The 11,420-nt window shown below is 39.9% G+C and overlaps 1 pseudogene; it reads left to right on the forward strand.

The window, feature by feature from the left end:
* Positions 1-222: 222 nt before the first annotated feature.
* Positions 223-688, forward strand: LOC117078217 (annotated as a pseudogene).
* The last annotated feature ends 10,732 nt before the right edge of the window (positions 689-11,420 follow it).

The following is an 11,420-nucleotide window of genomic DNA, read 5'->3' on the forward strand; positions in this document are numbered from 1 at the left end:
ATACATGAATATATATTTGTAGGTATAAATGTATACATATTCATATATCTGTATCCTTCACTGCACTTAGAACAGTTGTAAATTCACATTTATTTGTGTAATTATTTAACTAACCACTGAGGTAGGAACCCATCTAGTTTTGATAGTCCTTGCATTCCTAGCAAATATTACAGCACCTGCCTCAGAGTGGGAGTGTAATGAATATTTGTTGGATTTTTAAAAATGCAGATCTTTGGAAAAATGGAGAAGACCATCATTCTCAACATTGAACCATTGGATACAATAGAAAATGTAAAGGCCAAGACCTAGGATAAGGAAGGAATTCCTCCTGACCAGCAAAGACTGATTTTTGCTGTCAAGCAACTGGAAGATGGACGTACTTTGTCTGATTACAACACTCAAGAAGAGTCCACTCTTCATCATGTGTTGAGATTTCATGGTGGTGCTAAGAAAATGAAGAAGTCTTATGCCATTGCCAAAAAGAATATGCATTACAGAAAGAAGATTAAGTTGGCTGTCCTGAAATACTCCAAGGTGCATGACAATGGCAAAATTGGTTGCCTTCATGGGAACCAGTTTGGAAGCATCTTTTAGATGAATGTGGTGCAGGAGTTTTTATGGCCAGCCACTTTGACAGGCATTATTGTGGCAAATATTGTCTTACTGCTTCAACAAACCAGATGAGTAATTGTGTATGAGTTAATAAAAGACATGAACTAAGAAAATAAAAGTCATAGGTTGAAATAGAGATTGTTCAGCCAATTGACATAAGGTAGAGCACTGACAAAGAGAAGCTGCTCACCTTTAGTGGCGGTTGTGTTTGGAGACAGCAGAGAAGACTCCTCACTTCCTCCAGGACTCAGAGAAGGTGGGGGAAGGAGGTCTTTGGTGTCTTAGTCCCTTCTCACCTCTTTGGCATTACTTCCTTCCCTCCCAACCTCACACCTTATAATCTACTAACTCCAAACTGACAGGAACTCTCCTCCCACACCGTACATTCACACACCCTAGGTTCACATGACCTGGGTTCACATGTGCAGGTGTGCACGCATGCACGCGCGCACACACACACACACACACACACAGGCTGTTATCTCCCAACTTCCTGAGAAATGCTTAGGCAGGAGTCTAAATCCTGAGCCCCTTCCAGGGGTTGCCTTGAGCAGTTGCTTCTTCAACCCAAATGCCTCAGATACTGAGCTCTGGGCTGTCTGTGTGTACTGCTGTTTGCCATGTAAAATCCCTCCATTGAACACATCTGTCTACTTGCCCATCTATCCCAAAGGTCTAGGAGTACTCAAAATCAAGGGCCATGTCTTTTCTTAGGATTCCCAGGGTAGCCTCTAATTAAGAAAAATTCACTTATTTGAACCAACTTCCCCAAAGAATAGAAAGTTCTAAAAAAAAGAGGAATCAACAGAAAATTAAGTTCCAGTTTCCTCATTCACCTCTCCTGCCCAAATAGTACTCTTTTTGTCTGGACTCTTCTTCCTCTTTCCCCTTCTGACTGCCTCCAATGCCTCCAGCAGAACGAGAGAGAAGCTGTCCAGGCTGCAGAGAGGAGTGGTAACAACTGGATCTTGCCTCAGAAGGTGGAGACAGGGTAGGCAGAGGGGGAATGCATCTCGCTGGAAATGTCAATGCCCCATGGGCAGGGAACTGCAGACAGAGCTTCCCTTATTGAAGGCATGAAGTCAGAAAACTGGGAATTGGTACCTTCCAAAAAGAGGGAGAGCCAGCAGGTAGGAGAGAGGGTATGTGAGGTGGTGCCAGGCTAGTGGACACTGCACATAAAGAATGTCAGAATATGAATGTTTATTTGTTACTGAGTCCTGGTTTTGGGTGACTCCAGATGGAAAGTGCCTATTGGCAGGTGTTTTGTCTCTCTGCAAGGGGCACGAGGGTGCTGATAGTTGCTTCTGTCACTTGCACTTCCCAGGTTAGGCTTTCGGTCAGGTTTGGGCTTGTGGAATTGTTTTATATTTTTGACATTATGGTTTTGAAATACCTGGCTTGCCAGGATGCTTGCCCCCAAGCAAGTTCTTCTCTACCTGCCCCGCACAGATGAGGTTGTGTGCATTTTTACCATTACTATCCAGCAGACCATTCAAATACAAACATACTATATTGTATCTCAATCACTTGCACTTGAGTCTGCTTTTAAGATTTGTTTTTCTTGCCCACTATCCAAGTAAATGCCTTGTTTGTGATCACCAAAGTCAAGTGTTTAGACAACCTGCTCAGGTCCATTATTTTCCCCATTTATTTGACGTCTTTTTTAAAAAAATTTTAAATATTGGGTATAGTGGCTCACATCTGAAACTCAGCACTTTGGGAGACTGAAACAAGAGGATTGCTTGAGCCCAGGAGTTCAAAACCAGCCTGGGCAACAGAGTGAGACCCTGTCTCTATAAACAATTTAAAAATTACCTGGGCATGGTGGCATGTCATGTGCCTATAGTTCCAGCTTCTTGGGAGGTTGAGGCAGGAGGATCACTTGAGTCCAGGAGGTTGAGGCTACTGTGAGCTATGATTGACCACTGCACTCCAGCCTGAGTGAGAGAGTAAGACCTTGTCTCAAAAAATTAAAAATAAAATAAAATAAAATAAAAAACCACTTAGATAACCTGCTAAGGCCCATTATTTTCCCCATTTATTTGATAACTTAAAGAGAATCATTTAGAATAGAAAAAAGTGACAAAAAAAGAAAAAAAAGAAAAAAGAAAAAAATTTTTAAAGAAAAACAGGAAAAAAAGGAAAATTTAAAAAGTGAGTGACAAAGTGAAAATATTTGGATTATCTTCTGAGAGGTGAGGAATTTGAGACTGTAATAAACATAGAGAAAGGACATCTATGTGTAAGAAAAGATTATATAATTAATTACCCAGATGCATGAGGTCTAAATGTCCCTGAGTTTGCCTAAATGTCATAGTTATGCTAATGACATGTATTCTATTTTATTTTTACTTAGAGGCAGAACTGAAGTTTGGGTGGCTGCCAACAAGTTGTTGAGCTTGAAAGCGATGCTATAAATTTCCAAGGACATGATTGCAATTGCATCGGATGTACTTGTCTACTCAGCTGATGTTCAAGTTCAAAATAGAGCTATGTTCTGAACATGGGCAATGCTCTTAAAGGAGAATTTCAGGGTGTCTTAATATTGTTTGACCTCAGGCAGAATGAGCCAAAGGCAGTGGGGTGTAGGAAGAACATGAGACTTGATCTCCGGGAAATGAGCTCCACCACTCAACAGTGTAAGAACTTGTTGTGATGGTTAATATTGAGTGTCAACTTGATTGAATTGAAGGATGCAAAGTACTGTTCCTGGGTGTGTCTGTGAGGATGTTGCCAAAGGAGATTAACATTTGAGTCAGTGGACTGGGAGAGGCAGACCCACTACCCTTAATCTGGGTAGGCACCATCCAATCAGCTGCCAATGCAGCTAGGATAAAAGCAGGTAGAGGAACATGGAAAAACTAGACTGGATGAGTCTTCTGGCCTCCATCTTTCTCCCATGCTGGATGCTTCCTGCTCTCGAACGTCAGACCCCAAGTTCTTCAGTTTTTGAACTCTTGGACCTATACCAGTGGTTCGTCAGGGGCTCTGGGGCATTCAGCCACAGACTGAAGACTGCACTATCATCAGCTTCCCTACTTTGAGGTTTTGGGACTCAGACTAGCTTCCTTGCTCCTTCGCTTGCAGACAGCCTATTGTGGGACCTCACCTTGTGGTCATGTGAGTCAATACTCCTTAATAAACTCCCTTTATATATACATCTATCCTATTAGTCCTGTCCCTTTAGAGAACCCTGAGTAATACACCTGGGCATGTCCCTTAGCACCTTGGATGAATCCTTAGGTCTGTGAAATAAGGGAGCTGGAGCTGATGGTCTCTAGAATGATTTCTTTTCCCAAAGTTCCCTGGTATTATTACTTACAGAAAGATAAAATGTGAAATGTAACAAAAATAGGAAGCAAATTATAACCAAGGCTGAGCCTGTTCATTTCCACTGAGGTATCTCTGGGGTTTGTGAAAATATAGGAGAGGGTATTAAAGAAAGAGCTCCATGAAAACTGAAACACAGGAAGTCCAGAGTCCTCTCAGACTCTGGGAAAGTCACACACATTATGTGACACACATTTCTTTATATTCAGATAGAGGCAATTTGACACGGGCTTCATACCTGGATTTGATAACATCCCATTTTCAAAATGGGGAAAAAGAGCCACATAGAATTATATACAATGATGTTAACTGTACTAATAGTGTTAATCTCATAATACTGTTAAAAATAAATATGTTCAAATTTATGTTGCTACTTCCACTCCAAGGACTACTATATTTTTGTATCAAAGGAGCAGAGCATAACACCATTTCTCTTACTGAGTCAATTGGACTGAGCTCACTCCACATGTGCTAGAGGAATGAATATTCATGGAGTGGAATGTCCACTAGGGCATATGGATCTAAGGGAGAATACTGAAAGCCAATACAAAATGACAATTAAGACAGAATAAATTGGAATATTAGATTTATTTTACATTTCAGAATTTTAACTGCTATCAAGTCCATTAGAAATAAACCTACAAAAATAATGTCTTCCTATTGATGAGCTTTGTCACAGATATCTCCTGTTTCCAGACCAAAGCAATGGAAAACAATGAAGAAAAGGAAAAAATTAGGCCAGGCACAGTGGCCCATGCCAATAAATTCAGTGCTTTGGGAGTCTGAGGTGGGAGGACCACTTGAGGTCAGGTGCTTGAAACCAGCCTGGGCAACATAGTGAGACCCTGTCTCTTCATCAAACAGAAAAAATAGCTGGGCAGAGTGGCATGCATCTGTAGTCCCAGCTACTTGGGAGGCTGAGGTGGGAGGATTGCTTAAACCCAGGTGTTGGAGGCTATATGATTGCATTACTGCATTCCAGCCTGGGTGACAAAGCAAGACCCTGTTCCAAAATAAAATAAAATAAAAGTCTGTCTTTGATGAGGTGAAGAACCATAGAAATACTAAAGCACAATCTATGAAGAAAGACTGCCAAGCCAAATAAAAGTTGAACAGTGTGAAGGGGAGGTACTAAGAGAGGAGAACACCTCTGATATGTTCTCCAGAATCGGTGGCAAAATCCCTAAGGCAAAACTTCACTTGGGAAGACAAAGTGGGGATGCAAAGGAAGAATGCAGAAAAGAATGAGGGAAAGCAGGAATGATCATGGAAACTTTCAGACATAGTGAGATGTAGGCTACAAACATGGTGTGACAGAAGAGATATGACAAACAGCAGCTGCATGGCAAGGCTGGTTTACTGAGCAGAAACAAAGTTACTTTTTGTTTCTTTGAGGCAAATGGAGTTTCCTTTGAGGCAGAGAAACTCCTTTCTAACTGTGAGCAATGTCATGTCATAACATAGAGAACTGATGAGGGGAAAAGTGCTAAGAGATGACAAAATAATGGCATAGGGGATCCAAGGTATGTATAATTGGTACTCTCATAAAAAGAAGGGAAAATACTATAGGAAAAAAGTCACAATATGGAAAAGAAGAAGATGTGACAAGGAATGACAGGAAGGGCACAAAACTGTGAAGGAATCTGAAATCTTTGCATAGACTGATGAGAATGTAATGAGGAATCTCAGTTTCAAAGAGGCATGGCTTTTTTTCTTTCTTTTTTTTTTTAAAGCTCAAGATAATAAAGAAGTCACTTATCTATACATGGAACAAGAACAGAGAATGGACATTCAATTCTCAAAACTGAAAACTTGACAGTACAGTGGCAAATTATCCTAACGAATAAAAGAAGGCTGACATTTCAACAGAAATTATCATGACCACAAAGAAACCTTGTAAATGAACCTAGGTATCACAAGTACATGCACCAAATAGGAAAGGTAGAGTGCATAGTCAACCAGAAAATAGAAAGTCTTTGCAGAAAAGTGTAGAAAAAGTATCAGGAAGTCTTAATCCCAGAATGAGGTAAGGGATCTAAAAATATGACAGGAAGTCGGGCATGGTGGCTCACACCTGTAATCTCAGCACTTTGGGAGACCAAGACTGAAGATTGCTTGAGTCTAGGAGTTCAAGACCAGCCTGGGTAACATGGCAAAACCCCATCCCTACAAAATATACAAAACTCAGCCAATTGTGGTGGTGCATGCCTGTAGTTCCAGCTACCTGGGAGGCTGAGGTGGGAGGATCACTTGAGTCTGGGAGGTGGAGGTTGCAGTGAGCTGAGATCATGCCAGTGACTACAGCCTGGGTGACAGAGCAAGACTCTGTCTGAAAAACAATAAAAAATAAAAGAAAAAATATGAAAGGCATCAAAAGGGGCTTTGAGTTAATATTATAGCTAGAAGAACAAGGAGAAAATACCTCATCTTGGGTCTTATAGCATCAGCCAAATATGGGAGGTGCTCACAGGTCCTTCTCTGAAGATTATTCTCAAGCCCTTTCTTCCTGAGGGCCCAGAGAGTTAACAGTTCTTATTGGTTCTTTCTAGCTACCACTGCCTTTTCCATCTTTTGATGTTCTCTTTTTTTCTTTCCCACAAAGCCAAGCTACTAACAGTCATTCCTGATTCCCAATACAATACTCTTGGGGAAAGGTATACACTGCTGCTTAGTTATTTGAGGGCTTAGATGCTAATCCATATGGGCAAATAGGCTGTAATGAACTTGGGATATAAAACATTTTTCCCCATCCAAAGGCATGTAACTACCTCTCCTCTGCCCTGGGGCACTTCACAGCTCCCCTTTTGCAGACATTTGTGTTTCTTTAGGTGAAAGCTGACACTGTTTTTAATTCTTTTGTGCAATACGGAGGGAGGAGCATGAGAAACAAATAGTGGATTTCACTGAGGTTTTCCTCCCAAAAGGCCACTAATCAAAGGGTAGAACAATAGGTGGGAACTACTGTGCTCAGGTAACTGCTTGTCTGAGAAGTTGGGCATGGGTGGGAATCCTCCCAACTTCCAACACATAGCTGATCAGGTCCCCTGTGCACTGCCAAGATCTCTTTGGGCCCTTGCTTCTAAAATTATGGAATGGCTGTGGTCTTTCCACAAGCTAACCAAATTCACTGGAATAAAAAAATTGTGTCAATTTCCATTTTTTCCTCATATATATATGTGTGTATATATATATATTTTGAGATGCAGTTTTGCTCTTGCTGCCCAGGCTGGAGTGAAGTGCCATGGGGTGATTTCGGCTCACTGCAACCTCTACCTCCTGGGTTGAAGTGATTCTCCTGCCTCAGCCTCCCAAGTAGGTGGGATTACAGGTACCCACCACCATACCCGGCTAATATTTTGTATTTTTAGTAGAGACAGGGTTTCACCTTGTTGGCCAGGCTGGTCTCAAACTCTTGACCTCAAATGATCCACTCGCCTTAACCTCCCAAAGTGCTGGGATCACAGGCATGAGCCACTGCACCCAGCCTCTCCCATAATTCTTTTACTTAATGGTTTGACACCCTCTGCATTTGCTGGTTTGGAAGTACTAACTGAAAAAACTAAATAAATAAACAAAATGCAACAATTATTAGCAGAAAATCCCACAATGGGATAAGTTTAGTAACTTGTTTTGAAGGCAGGGCTGGGTTGTGTATTTGTTCATAACTATAATTCTATATGTTCTATAGAATACTTGTCATATAGGCTAGCTTTGGCTGGCCAAATTAATCATAAAATGAAAATAGCTATCAATAATCACAGTCCTTTACAATATTAAGGTGCCCTATAGGGAGTACTGCAAATTCTAGGTGTTCCATTACCTACATAATGGTAAAAACCATTTACTAGTTCTTCTACAACAAGATAGAATATCTCCTGGACTTTTATTTTCCTGCTTCTTCTCTTTGAGAATAACTGGCAGAGAGGTGATTGTGAAGTTAAAACATAGAAGAACATTAAAATCCTAAAACTACGAGGAAGTTATAGGAGAACCAAGTTGTGAAAGAAATATTTTCCAGCCTGAATAGGCTGCTTCTTAAATTTGTGAAAAGCTTACAATTTTTCTGGACTTATCATTGATAATGTTGAGAAATCATTTATAAAATAGTACAGATTTCCATCCAGAAAACTGAAAATTAAAATGAACAAATTTTCTGATTTTTCAAAGATTAGAAGAACATGAATCGCACAAATGTGAGAGCAAGAAAGATGGGGTGTTGGGCAGTGTCAAATGCCTGCCACAGAGAAGTCAGGCAGAGGGAGTTGAGAGAGGACGCTGAGTTTGGGGATTAGAAGTTACATGAGATTGCTGAGAAAGCAATTTAGCTTTGAGAGAACATGAGCTTAATGTCATCCCTGAGGATACTTTGAAAATGGATTATTTTAAAGGATCATTGGTGAGTACTTAAATCAGAAAGTGGAGGTCACGTTGAGTCAGAATGGGCTCATTTTGAGTAAGTCATGCCAGACTAAACTCATTTCACTGGACTGATAAGTACAAGAAATGTAGTAGACTAGAAGGATCGTATCTCCTTTGGAGCTAAAATAATTGACAAGATTTTTCCTCATAGTCTTGTGGACCTGGTGAAGATACAATTAAGATCAGTTTACAAGTATTGACACTGAGGATTAAGAGATGGATGTCCACCTGGAGAGGTGTTTCTCACGGTCCCTCTCTGGATGTCTCCTGTTGGCCATTTTAGCTAATGATTTGGATGAGTAAAAGGATGGCGTGGGAATCAGGGCTGCCAATTTGGGGAAGCTGGGATGACGAGATAATAATGCCTTGTATGACACAATTGAGACCAAAAGAAACCAGGAATGGGAAAGAGAAATGAAGAAACAAGCTTCAAAGGAGACTTGCTGGGCTAGATCAATGGACTGAAACTAACAAGATGAAGACTGATAGCAGCAAAGTACTACTCTTGTTCAAATACACCAGCTACACAAGTACCGAGTAGGGGAGACAGGGATGAGGGGCTACACAATAAAAATAATCAGGGCAATCGACTGTCAGGGCAATATGAGACTTTAGTCTTTCTCTAGCTGAACAACAACAACAAAATAAACCACAAAAAACAACCTCATATAACTTTCAACAACTGCAGTATAAATGTAGTGTTGAGCATAATGAAAGTAACCTCAGTTTGTACCTCACTTTGAGTGATGGTTTTCATTAGAATAATCGAGAGCACATGCTAATTACTAAAAAGTATTCTTTGATATCTATGCAAATTCACAATTAAGAATAAAATTTGATTAACCATGTAACTTTGGGGTTGGAAAAATGAATTTATTCAGTGTGAGTGGTATTACAGTCTCTGATGAACAGATCACCCACAGAGTTGTAGAGTTTTGTCCTCAGTGCCCAAGAGTATGTTTTCAGAGAAATATACTACTATGGCAAAGAACCAAAATGCAGACAGATGAATAAGTAGGAGAAAGGGAGAGGAGGGAAAAGAGGCTGGGAACTGGTGGGCAAAGGGTGGGGAACGAGTATCAAAGAGCAAGCATAGAGGGACAGGCTCCGTATTTGAACTTTTTTTGATGATCCATATACCTGGGTGGCTTTTCTCTGTGCCTGTGTCCAGATTTCTGGGTACAGGGAGCGATAAGCGCCACGCGATCACCATAGTACCTGATCTCAGGTAACCTCCCTCATCATACACTGTGCTTTGTAACATTTCACACAACAATAACTAAACCACCATGCAAGTACTTCTCTTTCCCTTCTAAACACTAAGGTAAGTCCATGGGAGCAGGACGACTGTGTTGGTCACTTTCATCACTGTCTTTAACGCCACCTATATAGCCATATGTAAGCATATATGAAACAGTATTTAAAACGTTTGAATTTTTGAACATCACTCAGCAATTTAATAGCTTCCCTACATGGTGGAAATTCAAAAATAGGAAATATAAGAAGAAGAAACATCTCAAGTTAGTATCACAACATTGCAGCCTGAAAAGAAAAAAATGCATTCTTTCACTACAATGCAGTACATAAAATAGTAATGAAAATTGACCACTTATTAGTTCATAAAGCAGGTTTTCAATAAATTTCATCAGTTGGGTGTATAGATGTCACATTTTTTCCCATATGCACTAGGTTAGAAATCAAGAATGCAGAGATGACTAGAAAACCGTCATATAGAAATTTTAAAACACACATTTTAAAAATGCAAGGGTCTGCACTACAAATAGGGTGCAGTATATACTGCTCGGGTGACGGGTACACCAAAATCTCACAAAGCACCACTAAGGAACTTACTTGTGTAACCAAACACCATCTATGAAAATAATAAAAAAAAACTAATACTAATTTAAAAATTTTTTAAAAACCCTCAATGGTCAAAAAAGAAATTGTAATGGAAACCGAAAATATGTGTAAACAATGATAGTATTAAATTTTTTTTAAAAAGAGAATACCGTTAGGGCATTACCTAGTGGGAAATTTAAAGCCTTAAATGTAGAGATTAGAAGTGAAAATAGGGCAGGAATCAAGACACTGCGTGTCCACCAAAGGGAGCTAGGGAAGAACAACGGATTAAACCTCTGTAAAGTAGAAAGAACAAGTAAGACTGAAAAACCTCTAGCAAGACTGACTAGAAGCAAGATAAAGAAAAAGAGAGGGGTGGCTCACGCCTGTAGTTCCAGCACTTTGGGAGGCTGAGACGGGTGGATCACGAGGTCAGGAGATCGAGACCATCCTGGCTAACACGGTGAAACCCTGTCTCTACTAAAAATACAAAAAATGAGCCGGGCACGGTGGCGGGCGCCTGTAGTCTCAGCTACTCGGGAGGCTGAGGCAGGAGAATGGCGTGAACCAGGGAGTTGGAGCTTGCAGTGAGCCGAGATCGTGCCACTGCACTCCAGTCTGGGCGACAGAGCGAGACTCCGTCTCAAAAAAAAAAAAAAGAAAAGAAAAAGAAAAAGAGAGCGAGAGCAAGAGAGAGGAAAAGAGAGAGAGAGAGAGAGAGAGAAACAACCACACACTACTGGAATTTGTAAAACCCATAACTGTAAGTACTATAGAGATAAAAATGATAGCCTTGACAGCTCTACACCAACAACTTGAAAACTTAAATGTTCAAAATCCTAGAAAACTACAACTGACTCAAGAAGAAACAGAAAAACTAAAAAACAAACAAAAAACAAACAAGCCAACATAAACTGAGTCAGTGATTTAAAATCTTTCCACCAAAGAAAAATCTAGGCCCACTTGTTTTATATGTTAATTTTCACAAACAATCCATAAATAATACCAAACTAATGTACTCCGCCAAGGAGTGAAAAAATAAGACATTTACCCCAATTCATTTTATGAGACTAGTTAACTTTAGTAATCAAGTCATCCAAGGAAACACATATTTATTAAATATAGGAACAAATATAAATGGAAATGAATAAATTTATATAATACAAATAAAAATACATAAATAGAAACAAATATAAATAAAATACAAAAAAAATTAG

This window comes from Trachypithecus francoisi, unplaced genomic scaffold (assembly GCF_009764315.1).
Source record: "Trachypithecus francoisi isolate TF-2019V2 unplaced genomic scaffold, Tfra_2.0 Lachesis_group6, whole genome shotgun sequence".
In the NCBI taxonomy this organism is placed as follows: Eukaryota; Metazoa; Chordata; class Mammalia; order Primates; family Cercopithecidae; genus Trachypithecus; species Trachypithecus francoisi.